The sequence below is a fragment of the Schistocerca gregaria genome, chromosome 4 (genome assembly GCF_023897955.1).
Source record: "Schistocerca gregaria isolate iqSchGreg1 chromosome 4, iqSchGreg1.2, whole genome shotgun sequence".
NCBI lineage: Eukaryota > Metazoa > Arthropoda > Insecta > Orthoptera > Acrididae > Schistocerca > Schistocerca gregaria.
This window is the reverse complement of record NC_064923.1, coordinates 774,596,796-774,616,524: the sequence shown is the minus strand read 5'-3', so window position 1 is coordinate 774,616,524 and position 19,729 is coordinate 774,596,796. Positions and strand designations below refer to the sequence as shown.

General features: G+C 45.5%; 1 pseudogene; it reads left to right on the top strand.

Annotated features, from left to right (window-relative positions):
* Positions 1 to 813: 813 nt before the first annotated feature.
* LOC126268357 (5S ribosomal RNA) lies at positions 814 to 931 on the top strand (annotated as a pseudogene).
* The last annotated feature ends 18,798 nt before the right edge of the window (positions 932 to 19,729 follow it).

Genomic DNA, 19,729 nt, shown 5'->3' with positions numbered 1-19,729 from the left:
GATTTACAAAGCCAGTTTAGTTTTAACAAGGATACTTGTGTACGCCAGTAGAACGAAGACCGATTGTGACAGTAACATAGTCGTTGCGATCGTGTTTTTTATATCTGGTGGCTTGTAAGACGATTACGTCTCTTTTTCTAAGACACAGAGGTACCACTCTCAAGCAAAACTCATGACTTATCCATCAATTGCGGATTTTCACTCAGTATTGTTTGGTATCGCCTACGTTCAGGTATTGCTGAAGTTCAAAAATGTTCAAATGTGTGAGAAGTCTTATGGGACTTAACTGCTAAGGTCATCAGTCCCTAGCTTAAACACTACTTAACTTAAATTATCCTAAGGACAAACACACACACCCATGCCCGAGGGAGGACTCGAACCTCCGCCGGGACCAGCCGCACAGTCCATGACTGGAGCGCCTTAGACCGCTCGGCTAATCCCGCGCGGCATTGGTGAAGTATTGTTCTAAGTCAAAAGGGGCGCACGATATGTACACTGTGATCAGCTCACTTTTAAAGTATGTGTATGTTTCGACAAGTGATAAGAAAATGAATATGTCCTGTCATAAGGAAGGTATAGATTACGCGTGGAAACCTGCGATAGCCGTAAGGGGATGAAAGATGATTTTTACTTGAAAAAAGTATGTGCAGCCATAAGAATGATACAGATATTTCTACTTCCAGAGCCACAGCTGTCAGGAGGGGATATTTCCGATACTTCGCTCATTATCGAATGTCATCCAATTGAGGCTACAATTATAATATTTAATTGTAAGGGCATTGATAAAATATGCGTGCATGGTTTCCTAGGACGGGCAACTGCCTTGCCGCAGTGGATACACCGGTTCCCATGAGATCACCGAAGTTAAGCGCTGTCGGGCGTGGTCGGCACCTGGATGGGTGTCCATCCAGGCCGCCATGCGCTGTTGCCATTTTTCGGGGTGCACTCTTCCTCGGGATGCCAATTGAGGAGCTATTCCACCGAATAATAGCGGCTTCGGCCAAGAATGCCATCATTACGACCGGGAGAGCGGTGTGCTGACCCCACGCCCCTCGTATCCGCATCCTCCTCTGAGGATGGCACGGCGGTCGGATGGTCCCGGTAGGCCACTCGTGGCCTGACGACGGAGTGTGCTTTTGTTTTTCCTAGGACAGTTCTGGCTGGTGACCTGTAGTGGGAACGATGGATGTTTCGAGCTTACAGTGGGAATTGCCTCAACTGGAGAGCTCAGCTGGTGTACAGGGCTGTGGTTAAACTGACCGTACCGCCCTCTAGACGTACTAATACTCAGTACGTGTTGGATGGGTGAGTGCGCTAGACCATTATTCCATCCCATTTCAACTGTCCGTTGACTGCTTCTGCACGTTCCTCGTCATTATTTGGTTGAGAAAACATCGGTCGTGGTGTGTGTTGTGTGAATCTAGATGGTGAAAGATGGGTGGAAGACATGTTTGCTGGTTCTCTAGACATGAGAAGCACCTCAGTTGACTTTGTAAATTAGAAGGGCGATTTGAAATCTGTTATATCATTGACATTGGTATACATGAGTAGAAATATCAGTTTCCTCTATTTTTTCTAATTCTCGTGTAATGATCTTCACCGAAGAGATAAGGTTCTAATTACTCAGTAGTTTGCAGCACGTTCCACCTCGCTGCATCTCGTTGAAGTTTTGGGTTTTTAGAAATATAATTTCTAGTCCTTATCTTCGGGATTATACTGTGCACGCGATCGGTAGCAGACTGCTGGATGCTTGATATCGAGAACTGTCGCGTAAATGGTGTGATTTTGTGGCACACCACGTGAAAATACACATGTTCTTGTAATCCCAGAGTCTGTAGATGGGTGAAGAAAGCAAGCAGGTCGGTCCCAGAAACAGTAACGTCTTTGTGCCGAGGGGAACCAGCCCAACCTTTGCACAACAGTTCAGAGAGTGACTGCTCTCTCTGAAGGGCGCTCTGATCGCATGTCAAGCCAGTATATGTGCGGGGGCAGTTGCCTCATGACCAATGGCTGCAGTGTGTGACTGCCTGACCTCACAGGAAATATCTAGTGCTGCGAGGAGTATATACGGTGCATGGGCTTATGTCCTTTTTTGGGATCCATCTGTCTTCGTGGTGTATGAGTGGCTGGTGGTCTATATGCAGGATGCAGAAGTCATGATTTTGTATGGCGCAGGATATGAACTGTGTGTTTACTACATCAGTATGGTACACCGCGATATAGGTCAGTTCGAGATCGCTTTCACATTGAAAAATTAGAGCTTTCCTTGACAGTAGCAGAGCAGTGTAATTGAGGAAGTGTCTTTTTCCGTTGTCATGATCTGTAGATATTTGCAGGATTAACTGTCAGTGCAATATGGCTGCTGTATGTTCTTTTTCGATCTGTGCAAAATAGTTTTGCTGCTGAAAGTATCGTTTGGAGAAAAAAAATGATGGACAATGCTCCCACACCGGCAGCATCAGTAGTTTGGTGGGTTTCACGTGACTACTTTTGTAGGGTACTTGCCATTGCAATATGGCAATCTGTTCAAAATAGTTTTTCTGCTGAAAGTCTCGTCCGCAGAAAATGGAGTACATTGTACCCACATCATCATCATCAGCAGCAGCAGTTTGGCTGGTAAATTCAGTTAGAGCTGATCAGAATGCTCCATCCATTCGCAAAGTATCCATTGAGCAGGGGTAGGAGCCTCTACAGACTGGTTTGAATAAGGCAGGGGCAAGGTATCTATGAAAAGTTCTGAGAGTAACGTGATGCCTCCTTTCTTCAAATGTTCAAAAAAAAATGGTTCAAATGGCTCTGAGCAGTATAGGACTAAACATTTGAGGTCATCAGTCCCCTAGAATGTAGAACCACTTAAACCCAACCAACCTAAGGACATCACACAAGTCCATGCCCGAGGCAGGATTCGAACCTGCGACCGTAGCGGTCGCGCGGTTTCAGATTGAAGGGCCTAGAACCGCCCGGCCACACCGGCCGGCTAGGCGAATGTTCAGAGACAAGTTACTATTTCCTGGAAGAGCTTGATGTGACCATTGTCTCCCTTTCCAAACAACAAGAATGTTTTTATGATTATGATTATTGGTGTTTTCGTAAGCATGCAAAGATATGATGATGGCTTTTACCGTTTCTGAGACGTTTGTTAACAGCAGGACGTCACGATTTCCAGGAAGGGTAAGGGATGGAGCCTCACTAGGGCCATTCATTCGGTACTATTCTGGGGCGTTTCCGTAAAGAGTTTCTGAAAGCAGTGCAAAAGATTTCTATAGTATGTGTCTGTCCACAGAGAGATTTGGCTGTCAGCTACATGGACATGAGATGTCTGCGTAGCATTGACGACCTTTCAGCCGTACCATGCTTTTGTTCCTCGAAGGCAGGTCGCCATATACGTCAATAACGGGTGCTAACCCATGTTCTGGACAGGCTGACCTGTTAGGACAAGCATTTCCGTGCCAACAAGTTGTGACATCACGAAAGCTCCTACAACAAATTGTTAACTATTTCTATGGCACTTAACGATTTCTGGGAAGAGGTGAAGATCAGGCTGTCTCATTCAAATTGCTAGGAAAAATGCATTTCCGTAAACAGTTTCTGAAACTAGTGCAAAAGATTTGTATGAGTTTCCTTTAATTTACGTCTATGGTCACAAAATTTTTGTTAACAGATTACCAGTTTCAGTCTATAATGACCATCATCAGATCTGTTTTATAAAAACAAAGTCCTAATGTACTGTTTATAACATAGATCTGATGATGGTCATTATAGACCGAAATCGGTAATCTGTTAACAAAACGTCTGTCACCATAGACGTAAATTAAAGGAAACTTATTGTATATATGGGTCGCTGTTCTATTCGCAACAATGTCGCAGGTTGTGAGATTTGTATAGCGTATCCAGAGGGAGATTTTGGTGTCATTTACATACATATGATATGTCAGTATAACATTGGCAACCTTTTAGTCGCACCTGCGAGGGTGGGTTGCTAGGAAAACATCTCACTCAGCAATTAGGCCATGACATAGAGCTGTCACATATAGAAGCTCTCAACGAGTCATCGTTCACATCAGAGGCGCCAGTCAGACACGTGTCAACTGTGAGACAGGCTGGCACATACAGCAATTAGAGGAGCGTGTATCCTAGTATTGAAGCTAATCCGCGCTGGATCGGCAGGTACAAAGGCAACACATCAGCATACCAGCCACGGTGGTCACGTAATCACGTTACCACCGTCGCCAGGTGTGCATGCCCACATCTGTCTCGCCTGTGGGACTGACTGGACCCACATCATTCCACTTGGATCTCTGTAAGGAACAGATCACTGACGCGTCATGGTCATATTTCTTAATGACAGTTTGAAAGCATTTCTACATGAAATGAGTGTTTGTGCACTGCATTATTTCGACTGGTTAACCGTTGTGAGCGTGTTTGTAAAGCGTTATACGTTAATTATTTTGACAATTTTACTCGCAGTGAACATGTCTGTACATCAATGTACTGCTTTTTTTGTGAACATGGCAGTAGGCTGCGTAATGCATTATTTCGACAGTTTACAATTGAAGGGCTTATTTCAGTAGTGGTACAAGTCCGTTTTCGTTCATATTGAGATACAAAATCCTAAAGTTAAATGAGCACTGAAAAATCTGCAGTTGAGACATCGGAAATATTCAAGCATATGGCTTCTTGCTAGAGATGAACCTTTCTTTCTGTTTGTTTGGCTCATTAATTTCAGAAGCATTATAGACAGAAATGTAGAGGTACTGGACTTGTACCACTATTGAAATAAGCCCTTCAGTTATGAGTCTGTATGCAGAGAGTTTTACATGCGTTATTTTCACAATGTACAAGTTCTTTGCATGTCTGTACATCAGTGTACTGCATTATTTCGGTACATTACGAGTAGTTTGCCGGTCTGTGGGCTATGTATTGAGACAGCAAGCACGTCAGGGCGAGCGTTTTGCATCGGCGCAATAAATAAACTGTGTGAAATCCACACCCTAAATATAATTGAAAATAAAAGTACACTCGTTCCTCTCCAGCAGCTGGATGGAGACTGACTGCTTTCCGCCATTTGAGAGGACGAGGTGGTGGTTGGATGATTTAGGTTAGTAGAGGTAGCCCAATTGACCTATTTTCCCGCCATTTTTCCCTCCAAAATTTTCCTGCCATTTTATTAGGTTTGTGTAGGTAGCCCAACTCACCTTCTTTCCCGCCATTTTTACCGTCATAATTTTCTTAGGTTAGCAGAGGCAGCCCAATGAACATCTTTCCTGTCATTTTTTCCGCCTTTCCCCGCCATTTTTCCCGCAATTTTCTTAGGTTAGTGGGGGTAACCCAATTGACCTATTTTCCCGCCACAATTTGAAGTTTCCGCCATGACGACATTGCGATGTTGCCACATCTATAGCCACGATCTTCGATCCGCCATCTTGAATGAATCTGGCAACAATGCAGAGTGTGGTGATGCCACCCTTGTCCTATTACTGTTGTCTACTGCTAACAAAGGTCAACCCAGACATACTTTACATAGTCAGTAGATTCTTGTCACCAGTGCCATGGAATTTTACAGAGACAAAATGGGTACATGGCTGTAAAAAATTACATGTCAGTATAATGTACCAGAATCTGCTCGTGAGAACGTGACATTATGATGCATAACTCCGATCTAAAAAAGTGTTCACTTTTCCCATGCTGTTCGAGAGTGAAACGGTAGAGAAAGAGCTTGAAGGTAGTTTGATTAACCCTCTGCCAGCCATTTTAATTGTGAATTGCAGAGCGATCATGTAGATATATATGTATGTGTAAAATGGAAAAAAGTATACTGTGACTGGACATTGCGTTGACGCGATTCAGTCTGGTGAAATGGAAAAGAAAGAAAAGGGAAAGCACATGCTTCGAATATGGTTGTGAATTGGATATACGTCCTAATCTCCTTCTTCCCCTGTCTCTGCCCATCTCCTCCTACCCTCTCTTTGTCTCTTCGTCCATCACTCTAGCTTCCCCTCCCCCATCCCTTCTGTACTTCACCTCCACCCTCTCTGACCATTCACCTTGTTTACTGTTACTGCAAATACAGATTCTGTAGCAGTATTCGAGTCATAAGTCGATAAACCAGAAATACAACTTTACTTTTTTTCTGCACAGTCTCTTTGTGAGGGAGAAAACAAAATGTCACATTTTTGTGGATAAAGTTTTTGTTAATAATATATATAATGAGAAGCAGTACATATCGGAGGAACAAGTTGTGTAATGATTTACATGTTCCACTATCGTCGTTGAAACTGGCTGTTGTAGAGGAAACAAAACCATCCATTTTAATGCACGGAACTTTCTTTCTCACAGGCATTTTTAATAAATAAATTTGTAAATTTGTGTTAAGACCTTAGGACTAAATAGGAAACATAGTAAACCTTTGCTCACATGTGCTGAGCACTGTATCTAGAATACTTGTTGTTCACACCATGTCGCTCTTTTCAGTTCTGAGCGCACAGTAAACGCATAAAAATGCTGCCAAGTATGGGTGCCTGGTGTGACACTGCACCTAATGTCATGCAGCCCACACAACATAACTGTCAGACGTTTCCTTCTTGATGACATTCTCGGCCGCACTCCACAGGGGCAATGAAGATGCTTCTGTAGCTTTTTTGATGAAAACTGCTTGATCACTCACAGTACAGCTCCCCAAAAGTTCCATTTCTCCTCCCACGAAGCGCTGGCTATGAAGACAACATTTTGGCGCAGACAGCGAGCTACAGACCATAGTACAGAATTCGCAGAAAGAACAGGCAGCTGCTTTCATGAGGAGGTTATTGGAAAGTTGACACAACCCTACGACAAATGCCTAAATCAGAGCGTCAGTTACGTACAGAAATAGCTGGAAGATATAGCTAACAGATGCAAATGAAACATTCTTGATTTTCACGATGATTTCCATTTCAAGATCGATCGCCCTTTATTTTCCGAATAGCCCTCGTATATTTGTGTACAAACGTTAATCAAAGTGAAGTGTAAAAATTAGATCTAAATTGGTCAACAACTTTTTGGGATTTTGGTAACAATATTTCCTCCCCGCTTATCACATTTCTACATCCATATCATGTATATTAAAAATATATTATCTTTGTTTGTTTGAATGTTCATTAGAATATTGAATTAGATTTAAATTGCAGCAGAAGATATCTGTTTCACAGCATCGAAGATGAACAAACGCTCATAGCATTTGGAGTCCACGTTTACTAGATATTTTTTCTCGTTTTCGTGTAAGAAACATGTCCTTAACGCTTCTTGGTGTTTTTCTGTGACACCCTGTATATTAAATATTTATTTATATATTATACGAGATATGTTAAAAAATTTCCGAACTTCGTCCACAAATTTTTTCTGCGTTTACCTTTTACCTATTGTGCACAGTCTCTTCGAAACACTCTCCTCCGATATTGACTCACCGCTTCCAATGCGGTTTTCCACCTCCGGAAGCAGTCTTGGAATGCCTTTTGCTGGATCGCGCGAAGCGCCGTCTGCGAATTTTCTTTTATCTCGTCTATCGTTGCAAGCCTTCGTCCTTTCAGCCTCTCGGCCTCATAACCGTAGACCCACGACTCTTATTCTCTTAAGTAACATCTCGTTCTCATTTGCGAGATCCAAAGGCTCTTTACACACTGGAAGGCGAAGGTCTTTTTCGTCTTCACTCATGAGCCATGGGACCAATTTGGCAGCAACAAGGTGCATTTCAAGATGCTGTATCAGGATTTCATGACATGATCCAACTGAAATGTTACATTCTTCTGTGATATGTCTGACAGTCAGTCTGCGACTGGCACGCGTAATTTCGTTGACGTTCCTTACGTGAGCGTCGTCGGAAGACGTCGAAGGACGTCCTTAACGAGGGTGATTTGTAACTTGCGTAGGGATATTTTTAAACCGTGTGAACCATTCGTAACACCGAGTACGACTTAATCACTCATCACCGTAGCCTTCCTGCATCATTTGGTGTGTCTCTGTAAAGGTTTTCTTCAGTTTGACGCAAAATGTAAAGCAGACGCGTTGCTCCTCTAAATCTGCCATCTCGAAATTCTCAAACTGGCGACACATAGTTTTATTCAATATGGCGCTGAACTAACGGACATAAAGTAATAAAACTTCCAGCCGTTAGACATTAAAACACGCCCCAACACACCACTAGCGCGAAATTACAAGTGTTTTGAAATTTTTTGAACAGGCTTCATATACACTCCTGGAAATGGAAAAAAGAACACATTGACACCGGTGTGTCAGACCCACCATACTTGCTCCGGACACTGCGAGAGGGCTGTACAACCAATGATCACACGCACGGCACAGCGGACACACCAGGAACCGCGGTGTTGGCCGTCGAATGACGCTAGCTGCGCAGCATTTGTGCACCGCCGCCGTCAGTGTCAGCCAGTTTGCCGTGGCATACGGAGCTCCATCGCAGTCTTTAACACTGGTAGCATGCCGCGACAGCGTGGACGTGAACCGTATGTGCAGTTGACGGACTTTGAGCGAGGGCGTATAGTGGGCATGCGGGAGGCCGGGTGGCCGTACCGCCGAATTGCTCAACACGTGGGGCGTGAGGTCTCCACAGTACATCGATGTTGTCGCCAGTGGTCGGCGGAAGGTGCACGTGCCCGTCGACCTGGGACCGGACCGCAGCGACGCACGGATGCACGCCAAGACCGTAGGATCCTACGCAGTGCCGTAGGGGACCGCACCGACACTTCCCAGCAAATTAGGGACACTGTTGCTCCTGGGGTATCGGCGAGGACCATTCACAACCGTCTCCATGAAGCTGGGCTACGGTCCCACACACCGTTAGGCCGTCTTCCGCTCACGCCCCAACATCGTGCAGCCCGCCTCCAGTGGTGTCGCGACAGGCGTGGATGGAGGGACGGATGGAGACGTGTCGTCTTCAGCGATGAGAGTCGCTTCTGACTTGGTGCCAATGATGGTCGTGTGCGTGTTTGGCGCCGTGCAGGTGAGCGCCACAATCAGGACTTCATACGACCGAGGCACACAGGGCCAACACCCGGCATCATGGTGTGGGGAGCGATCTCCTACACTGGCTGTACACCTCTGGTGATCGTCGAGGGGACACCGAATAGTGCACAGTACATCCAAATCGTCATCGAACCCATCGTTCTACCATTCCTAGACCGGCAAGGGAACTTGCTGTTCCAACAGGACAATGCACGTCCGCATGTATCCCGTGCCACCCAACGTGCTCTAGAAGGTGTAAGTCAACTACCCTGGCCAGCAAGATCTCCAGATCTGTCCCCCATTGAGCATGTTTGGGACTGGATGAAGCGTCGTCTCACGCGGTCTGCACGTCCAGCACGAACGCTGATCCAACTGAGGCGCCAGGTGGAAATGGCATGGCAAGCCGTTCCATAGGACTACATCCAGCATCTCTACGATCGTCTCCATGGGAGAATAGCAGGCTGCATTGCTGCAAAAGGTGGATATACACTGTACTAGTGCCGACATTGTGTATGCTCTGTTGCCTGTGTCTATGTGCCTGTGGTTCTGTCAGTGTGATCATGTGATGTATCTGACCCCAGGAATGTGTCAATAAAGTTTCCCCTTCCTGGGACAATGAATTCACGGTGTTCTTATTTCAATTTCCAGGAGTGTATATTAAAAAATGGGAACACGCACGTATTCGCATGCAAGGTTGTGTGAAAATCATTCGACAGACAATTTTTCGAGTGATACAAACTCAAATATAACCAGGCAAAATTTTTATGTGTAAAGATTGAGACAATGCACGAGAGTCGTTCCAAAAGTAATGCCTCCTATTGTTATTCGCGGAAGCTACAAGAGATACATATATCACAATAGCACAGCTAAATAGAGCAATATTTCAGCTACAGACTGTCATTTATTTACATAGTCACCACTTTTGCACTTTTGCCAATGATGGACCAGAGCCTGCATGCCGCACTTGTTAAAGGAACCAGCTGAGGCTAACCACTTTCTTACTACTTTGAAAACAGCATCCGAGTCTTCGCCACGTAGTTCGTCTTTCACAGGCTGAAAGAGATGGAAGTCTGCAGGCGCTAAATCGGGACTGTATGGTGGATATGGTAAGGCAGTCCAGCCGAATCTTGTAATGAGTTGCGTGGTAGCAAAGCTGGAGTGGGGCCTGGTGTTATCATGTTCCATGCGAAAGTTGGTCTTCTTCTGTGGCCTTACCCAGGAAATTCGGCAGTTCAGCTTAGTCAGCGTCATATTGTAGCGTGATGAATTGACAGTTTCTCCTCGCTACAGGACATCTGAAAGAAGCACACCCTCGCTGTCCCAGAAGACTGTGCACCTCACTTTGCCTGCGGACAGCTGTGTCTTGAATTTCTTCTTAGACGGAGAATTCGCATGTCACCATTCCATGGACTTTCTTTCGGATTCTCTTTCGTTATGGTAGCACCGCGGTTCATCTCCGGTAACGATGCTATTGAGAAAATTGTCACGTTCAGCTTCATATTGGTGCAGCAGGTCCCAACAAATTTGAATTAGTTGAGTTTTTTGTTCTTCTGTAAGCATCTGCGGGACCCATCTCGCACAGACGTGGTGATAACCGAGATGTTGTAACATTGTTTCCAAGGCGTTACTGCCGACTTTCAGTCTAGCACGCAGTTCTGTGGTCGTTGTCCGCCGATCAGCACGGATGAGTTGATCAAGAAGCTCTTCATTGCGAGGGATGACAGCTGTGCACGAGTGACTGGGCCGTGGCTTGTCATGCACCTCCTTTTCACCACCTTGAAAATGCCGTACCCACGGCTTCACATTGCTCACGTCTATTGAACCGTCTCCACGCACCTTTAGCCAGCGTCGACTGATTTCAATCGGCGCAATTTCTTCAGCAGTGAGGAACTCAATCACACGTCGTTGTTTTATAGGTGCGTCCACATCAGACTCCATTTTGGAACACTCCTCTGCTGGCGCTGATTTCCGCACAACAATGGAACCACCTACAAATGCAAGAGGAAGGTTCCAGCATTAGCACTACACCAACCACATCTGGCGCAGACCTCCAGACTCACCATGAAAACATAGGAGGCATTATATGAGTCAATGCGTCGTTCTCCAGCAACGTTTCAGCAAGTTTCTTACTTTCCATCTTCAGGCGAAGTATCGGGTTCACGTCACGTCCGGATCTTTACAGCCGCTGGACCACAGGTTTCTCAGCATCCTCGGCGCCGGTCGGGCCAGTCGTGGTTGTGGGGATTGGGGGTGGGGGGGGGGGGGGGGAGGAGCTGCGGGCACCGGGTCCCGGCGTCTCGTCTCGGTGCGGCCTGTCTTTTCCATCCGCCATCACCGACCTGCCCTACCTCCAGCGGTGCGCTCTCGTCTTATTCTTGCTAATGTTGTGCTCCATGCGGTGCTGAGTTGGAAGCCACTATCTCGGTTGACTAGGTTATCATTGAACCAAATCTGCACTGCCTCTTTAGTAATAGAGTCCCAGAAACCTTTCGCTCTACACAGTCGCTTGGTTTCTTCAAATTGAAACGTGTGTTCTTCACCAAGGCTGCGCTCCACTACTGCAGATTTTTCCTTTTTTCAGAGGCGAACACTTCTCATATGTTCAGAAATGCATTGTGTGATGCAACACTCCGTCCGTCCGGTATATTGTTTTTCACATTCACAGGAAATGCTGTAGACCCCTGGTATCCTTAGACCCAAGTTGTCCTTCATTGAGCCCAGCATATTCCTGATTTTTTGCTGGAGTACGGAAGAGAACAAGATCAAAACCACCTGCCGTCCTCCAGCAAAAATCAGGAATATGCTGGGCTCAATGGAGGACAACTTGGGTCTAAGAGCGCAGAGCACAGCCTCAGTGAAGAAGAGACGTTTCAATTTGAGCAAACCAAGAAACGGTATAAAGCGAAAGGTTTCTGGGACTATTATTAAAGAGACAGTGCAGATACGGGTCAATGATAACCTTATCAACTGTGATTTTTTTTCTTTTTTTTTCGCTAGCTGCTTATTTTTTATGACCCACCGTCTAATTTCTTATGGTGGATCGCATGTTGTCACTCAGCCGATGTGACTGGCTCCAGGGTCTAGTGTGACTGAAAGTAACACCACCCCGGCTCCCGTACCCACTCACACCGATGCCCATGTCCCGCCATGTGGAAGCGGGATCTATTTGTTTACATCCATTTGACATCTTTTTTGTGCAGCATTACAAAAACTTACAACTAATACAAAATCAAGTGAGATATTAATAAACAAAACGAAATTAAATATTTAGAAAGTAGGAAGAAAGAGAATTGAACAGAGAAGTGTAATACTGCCCATCATCTGGTTGTGGGCGGCGGTCCGGGTCTTGGAATGACCCTCAAGACGCTGGCCTTCGCTCACCATGCCTTTAACATCTACCATCCTAAAAACTAACTTAACTAGAAGAGATTAGGGTACGTTAAAGCTAGAAACTAAGACTAAAACCTCCATGTCAAGCCTGCTAAACTTTTTACAATATACATTAGAGAGGTAACTGATTTTGTGCTTGGCTCAAAGTTACTAGTGAAAGGGTGCTAGTGGTAAATGACGCTAAATGTTTGTGTTGAGCCTACAAGGCTCCTAGTAGAGTACATCAGGCGCAAGCACCTCCTGGCCCTGCGGACAACACGACCTGAACGGTGGTTTTCCACGTTCTACCATAGGTATCCGTTGGGTCGGGCTCAAAAGAGAGGAACCACAATTAAGATCCTTCCATCCAGGCCATGCGCCGCCTCTTACCAGGAGGCATAAGTCCCTTGAAGAGGTGCCTAACTTTAAGCTTCACATCAGAAGTTATTAGTGCAGTGGAGCTTGAGGTATAGGCTGGAAGGGTAGTTGTACAAACAATTCATGCTGAGCCAATCAGAGTCATATACGCGGTGTGGTAGTGAGCATCATCCGGCCCCGCCAGCAACTGGGATGGTGGCTTCCAACTGCGTGGAACACAACATTATCAAGAATTAGAGGAGAGCGCACCGATGGAGGCAGTCGGTGGCGGCGGATGGAATAAACAGACCACACCGAGACGAGACGCCAGGACCCGGCACCAGTGGCTCCCCCCCCCCCCACCCGCCCCCTACTCCCCACCATCACGACTGGCCTGACTGGCACCGAGGATGCTGAAAAACCTGTGGTCCTGCTATAATGATCCAGACGAAACGTGAACCCGACACTTCGCCTGAAGATGGCAAGTAAGAAACTTGCTGAAACGTTGCCGGAGAACGACGCATTGACTCGGCTGTCAGCCCGAGAAGATTTTGTAATGACAGGAGGCATTACTTTCGGAACAACCCTCGTACAAATTTCATTGTCTATCTGCAGTGTGCAACTAACACAACGACAGCTCGTTGCAGGCAGTCAGGTTCGGCACCTGGGAGCTCGCTGCCGGCACGGCGGTCACCGTCAGGGGGTGGGGCGACCTCTCCTTCTGCGGCGAGTCGGCGCAGCAGGTGCAGCAGTCACCGCGGCCATCGTGGAGCGGGGCGCGTGTAACGAGGCCTAGGGCGGCGCCATCAGGCAGCGCATGATCTGCGCCGGCGATCAGCGCGGCGCTAGGGACGCGTGCCAGGGCACAGTGGCGGGGCACTGGTGAAGGGCGTCGACTCCGGGGGGGGGGGGGGGGGGGAGGTCTGCGGTACCCGGGGGTCTACTCCGGCGTGGCCGCCGTGCGGTCTGGATAACCGAAAACACTAACGCGCAATGAGAAGCCTGTTTATCCCGAGAGAAACTTACAGCGAAAGGTACGTGGTGTGGGTGTGTCTAAAAACTGCTACCAGACAACAAACAAAACAAAAGATTCAAACGAATGTTCTTTATTGCCCTTCAAAATAATCGCTATCCGCTACAACACACTTTTGACAACGTTAGTACAGCTTTTAGAAACTACCAGCAGAGGCCTCCTGTGGAATCGAACACAGAACTGCTGTCACACTGTAACACGCTGGGGAGTACAAATGAGTGGGGTGGTACCTCATAACTGGTTGTCGTTTCGTGACCGTGCGCCCTGTCGACACGACGTACCTGATACTCCTGCAGCGGTCGTACTGCTCTGCTCCACACTGCTACACTGCTGCTGGCTTGCCTGAAATTATTTATCGAAATATGCAAGCGAATAAGGGGAGCCACTCAACGTTAAAACACAACACTGTTCGACAGCTGGTATGAACAACTATATTCTGAGACGATTAAAGGAAAATCGCAGGTTTGACTGTTTACATTCCAATTCAGAAGTGTTATCCCAATTAATGGATGATTAACAGTCCACAAAATATCATTTAGACGAGCGTACGCGTAACCGACACGACGCGGGTGATTGTTGATGATGCGGAAGTCGAATGATCGATGGAAAGTTCTTACGCTCGTCACACATACAGTTACCTGGTAGTAGCCCTCCTTGTCACTAGTAATGTTATAACACTGTTCGTAAAGTTAATTTTTCAGTTTCTCAATTCTCACTTGTACGAGCGTGCTCGTAACCATCGCGGCGCGGCTGATTGTTGATAATGCGGAAACGCGATGATCGAACGCACGTTCTCACGCTCGCTACAACACACTGGCACTTGACTGCACTCTTTCATGGTAACGAATTTTTACTGATTCCCATCAGTTCATTCTGGGAGACCGAACACGGCGCGGATGGTTGATGCTGTGCGACACGCAACGAGAGAATGCACAAATACGTTATCGGCGTCACTGCTCATTTTTAAATTACTTCTTGACATACGTTCCTCTGAATCACTTCCAAATTTCATCACTTACTGTAACAGCACTTGTAGCAACACTTCAACCTGAATACTAAGAAAAAGCCTCTCACATGCAGAGCTACACACTACACAACATAACAGTACCGTGTCCCGCGCTCGACTCCCTGACGCGGCTGCCCGCAAAGATACTCCACAACTAAGCCAGCGACATGACAATACGCTTGCAACACGATCTTTGATGCCATTCACGTCCGCACGACGTTCACCTTTTACGGCCGCCTTCAGGCGGCGAAACAGAAGGAAGTCCGCAGGAGCCACATCAGGGGAGTACGGAGGGTGTTCCAGAGCAGTCGCCATTCCTGGCGCACACGGATCGGCAGTGTGCCGGGCCATTGTCATGCACCAGCATACATTTTACAGTCCTGCGCAACTCTAGCCGAACCCGCCGGATACGCTGTAGCAATCAGTTCAAAAAGAACTGGTAAAATGAAGCATTCATACTTTGACCTGCGGGAACAAATTCGCTGTTGTCGCAGAAGGCGATCAACAGTGTTTTCACACTGTTTCTGCCGACCACCTACCTGTTTATTTCGGTCACAGAGGGGAGGACGTCAACCCCATGACACCGACTGCCATTTTGATTCCGGATCGAACTGGTTCTACCAGGTCTCATCTCCCGTGACAACACAACTGATCCTGGTCACACATGGAAACGAAATCACCAGCAGTTTCCATCCGTTTTGCTTCCTGCTCGTCTGTGAGCTCGCGCAGCACAAATCGGGAGAAGGTCTCCCACTTACTCAAATCATCGCGGACGATGGTGTGCGCCGTGTCCTTGCTAATTCCCAATTCCTCCGCAGTCAATCTGAGAGTCCGTCGCCGACGTTGCGCCACCATTTGTCGCACTTTCTCTATTTTTCCTGGCTTCTGCTTGTCGGTGGCTGATCCTCAGTTGTTCCCTTCCCCTCACGGAAGCGTTTAAACCATTCGTAAAGACATTTTCTTTTCACGAGTTCCCTCCCCTACACTTGCACCAACATTCCATGTGCCTCCGTTGCAGTCTTCCACAAATCGTAGCATGAAATTGACATTTACACGTTTCGCCACTGCGCTGTGACACTTCCTCTCACACTGACTACGTTCCGCTGGTCGCAGTCTGCTTACACAGCCAGTCACATGCAGTGCATGCCGTGCATCGATTCTCCTCAGGTCTCTGAAGACCTACGGGCTTGCACGCACACATGCGCCAAGTTGCCTTTCGGATATGACATTCACCAAACTTTTTAGACACACCACGTATGTTTCACATCCACACTAGTAAATTAGCGTCCTTATCAACGTGCCCTTTACCTTATGGTGACTGAACATGAATAAAACCGCAAATAGCTGTTACGTGATGATACATTAACGACTGGTTCCGTTGCGTTAAAGCAACATCCTCAGGTGGTTCTAAAATGGAAAGGAAAACGTCCTTGTAGTCGGCAAATTAAAAAATTGAGGACAGCCAATAAAAGTAAAATCTAAATAAAAGAACTTACTGTACTGTTCCCTAGAAAAGCACACGGAGATGCTCCTCGCGTTAGTAGTCACAGAACACAACCCCATGTAGAGGGAAAGTCGTCAAAAAATAACACCCGGAAGAGGGTTGGGGCGAATAGTGTAGGGGATGAGGCACAAAAACTAGAAACAACCGACAATGAACATTACATAACAGTGGGACCCATCTGTAAACACAAAACTTTGTAGCTGGATGTCGCGAGAGTAAACCACTTGAGGCCGGCGGCAGTTTCCTTTTATTAGCTGTCCGTAATTTTTTTGATATTTACACTACAAAGATGCTTGCCTTTCTATGTAGAACCAACTAAAGATGCTGCTTTAACGCAGCGGAACCATTCGTTAATAAATAAGCTGTTTGCAGTTAAATATTCAAATTCAATTCACCATGAATTTCGACAACTGACCATATTATAATGTAGTATGTAACCTTTACATCAGATTCGTCTAGATATATTTTTCCTTTCACATTTGCAATGTGAGAAGGTCCTCAAGCACGAAATACATGTAATAAAAAAAACACACGTAACATAATAAAATGGGAATAGTCAATCTATTTTTAATAACGAAATTAGCCGCTTGTGCAAAAGGCCGCCGATGCTCGTTTTGTTTGAAATGTTGCTATTCGAATATGTTACTAAAAAAAGATCAAATTTCAAGTGTAACATAAAGAAATTAAATTAATTTACTCTACATCGCAATAACGTCGCTTTATTTTTACTCAGACAGCCACAATAGTTCGGCACCATTGAAAACACTGGACATTAATTTCGAGATTATGATTGAATATATGATATCATGTACCCACAGCTGCTTTACAAGACCCATAAAAATGTAAACCAAACTGCAGAACGTGTATCTACCAAATGTCAAATGAGAACAGTGCGCTTGCTGATACTCTCAGCCTGTTACGTCAAGTAGCAGCTCGAGTCATGCTAGAGCTGACGCAGTGTGACGGCGGACAGCTGGTGCACTTACTGCCCATTTAGAGACATTAATGATGCGCAAATTTTTTACCAAACGATTTTGTAATCGGCACTGAATGAATTTTACACGACATGGTTAACGCAGTAAATGAGAGACAATATTAAGTTTGTCATGGGCTTCCTTGATGAAGTGTGCAGTGATACGATAATACGAAAGGCCGAAATGTATCACGAGCACCATGTCATGAGTGTGCGAAAAAAAAACATTTTTAATAATGTTCTTACGTTAATTATAAACATTTGGCTACTCGTATAGTAGTAGAAATACGTATAGTACGTGATGAAAAAGGAGCCTCTTCCAGCAATGATCGTGTTTATACAGAAAATCCAATAGTTAAACATAATTTATATATCAAACTGAACAAGAATACGAGCAAAAAATATTAAAAGTGGAGGAAACTTTGTGCATATGTGATGAAATGAGCAAAAGATCTCTAGTAAGTAATCTCGTAAAGTTTAGAAAAATAAAACATCCGTTCTTTGCAGAATTCACTAAATATTACCGATACTCGCACTGAAACAATTGAAGACATGCGAGGGAAAACGGGCAAACCCTCAAATCTAAAAACTTCAAGATAAGTGCTTCCATATTTTGCTGGATGTGGTGTCAGGGTAGCCAATACTGAGTCAAATGATAAACAGACAATCAACTGCAATTTGAAAAGGTTTGGAAGGCAGAAGTAGACTTTACTGGAATTAATAAAAACGTCGACACTAAATACAGTCCTTACGTAATATGTCATATGAACAAGTTTGGAGTATTTGAAGTGCTCAGTTGGCACATCCTGCACAGAGTACTAATTAACAGTGAACATGGCTGATGTAGAAATGGGAAACGTTGACTGTGAAGCCGACCGGGGTGGCCGAGCGGTTCTAAGCGCTGCAGTCTGGAACCGCGCGACCGCTACGGTCGCACGTTCGAAACCTGCCTCGGGCATGGATGTGTGCGATATCCTTAGGTTAGTTAGGTTTAAGTAGTTCTAAGTTCGAGGGGACTGATGACCTCCAATGTTAGATCCCATAGTGCTCAGAGCCATTTGAACCTTTTTCTTTTTCTTTCTTTCTTTCTTTCTTTTTTTTATTTATTTTTTTTACTGTGAAAATCAGTGGGAACTATCGAAAGAGGAAGCGTAACCTACGTAATTGGCCCAAAGGAGTTGAGAAGGAGAAGCAAATCAGTGGAAAAGACTGCATTAATTATAAGGGTGTAGCGAAAAGGGCAAAATCACAAGGTTCAAGTTGTGCCTGTGAGGTAAAATGCTTCGATATTGTACCTGCAGTTACACAGGAGAAGTTGACATGAAGGTTTTCTGGGTATGGTACCTCGTCATAATGTAGAAAACTACTTCTGCTGCAGAACGGTTGCAGCGGCCTTCTTCTGGGTCTAATGGTGCGTTCTAGTTATGCAGTGTCCCTTATATTTTGTTGTTACTTTTCACTGCGCATGCCATTACGTCGTAATGTTAAAAAGATAGTTTATTTCATCGGTCACTTAAAGAAGGAATGGGAACTTTATTTTAATAGGTTGTAGACATTAGCAAGATGTTCTGTCTTTATCAAGGTAAGTGCAAAGACACCGACAAGCAACTTCTTAGCCATGGCATGTATTGTAAAATATCTTATCAAATACTGGCTTTGCAAAATCACATGCTTGTTATCGCCTTAAGATGCAAATTCCATCAGAAAAAAAAACTAGAAGCAACAGTAAACTTCCGTGTTAAACTGGCTAATGCTGTTAATGAAAGCCTGAAAGAAGATACAGGAAATCCAAAAATTAATAATTCTGCCATGTTCATTGCTTCCCCCCCCCCCCCCCATGAACCATGGACCTTGCCGTTGGTGGGGAGGCTTGCGTGCCTCAGCGATACAGATAGCCGAACCGTAGGTGCAACCACAACGGAGGGGTATCTGTTGAGAGGCCAGAGAAACGTGTGGTTCCTGAAGAGGGGCAGCAGCCTTTTCAGTAGTTGCAGGGGCAACAGTCTGGGTGATTGACTGATCTGGCCTTGTAACAATAACCAAAACAGCCTTGCTGTGCTGGTACTGCGAACGGCTGAAAGCAAGGGGAAACTACAGCCGTAATTTTTCCCGAGGGCATGCAGCTTTACTGTATGAATAAATGATGATGGCGTCCTCTTGGGTAAAATATTCCGGAGGTAAAATAGTCCCCCATTCGGATCTCCGGGCGGGGACTACTCAAGAGGATGTCGTTATCAGGAGAAAGAAAACTGGCGTTTTACGGGTCGGAGCGTGGAATGTCAGATCCCTTAATCGGGCAGGTAGGTTAGAAAATTTAAAAAGGGAAATGTATAGGTTAAAGTTAGATATAGTGGGAATTAGTGAAGTTCGGTGGCAGGAGGAACAAGACTTCTGGTCAGGTGGTTATAAACGCAAAATGAAATAGGGGTAATGCAGGAGTAGGATTAATAATGAATAGGAAAATAGGAATGCGGGTAAGCTACTACAAACAACATA